Source organism: Penaeus monodon, chromosome 9 (genome assembly GCF_015228065.2).
Source record: "Penaeus monodon isolate SGIC_2016 chromosome 9, NSTDA_Pmon_1, whole genome shotgun sequence".
Classification (NCBI taxonomy): domain Eukaryota; kingdom Metazoa; phylum Arthropoda; class Malacostraca; order Decapoda; family Penaeidae; genus Penaeus; species Penaeus monodon.
Window position 1 is genome coordinate 30,479,199 of NC_051394.1, and position 519 is coordinate 30,479,717.

General features: G+C 35.3%; 1 long non-coding RNA gene across 1 annotated transcript in view; it reads right to left on the bottom strand.

Moving 5' to 3' along the window:
- The window catches only part of LOC119576551, an 8,002-nt gene extending 7,807 nt beyond the window's left edge, over positions 1 to 195 (bottom strand). Inside the window, exon 1 of the long non-coding RNA XR_005229073.1 lies at positions 159 to 195. This is a non-coding gene — a long non-coding RNA (uncharacterized LOC119576551). The remainder of the gene's footprint in view (positions 1 to 158) is intronic.
- Between the last annotated feature and the right edge of the window lie 324 nt (positions 196 to 519).

Below are 519 nucleotides of genomic sequence, written 5' to 3' on the forward strand. Positions count from 1 at the left end.
ATATATTTTATATATATATTATTATATATACACTAAGATATGCATGAAGTGTGGTGACACATCACCATGTTGAAAAATATATTATTGGCTTTAAAATTTTTGTTAATGTGGTAATTTTAATAAATTATTTAAACTTAAAAATCATGAAAATAACCTACCCGTTACAGGGGGACGATAAAGAAAGGGGAAATTTGGTTTATCGGGGTGCCCATATATTTTTGTTGTTTTTTATTCTTTTGTTGTTTTTGTTGTTTTTTGGGGCGTGTGGGCATGGAAGGGGAGGGTGGCAGTCCTGCTAAGCCTAGTAAAGGGTGGGGAGGGCGGACGTAGAGGAAGGGGAAAAAAGGGAAGAGGAATTTCGAGGACGAATTGGGTGGGAGGGGCGAAAAAGTAGCAGAAACCTGGAAAGAAACAATAAAAGCATCAAAATTTGTCGCTTTAGTTTTTTAACATATACTATTTGAAACTTTATGATTATTTATCTTTATAGAATACGGATGTCACGTTTGCCGTGGTGTG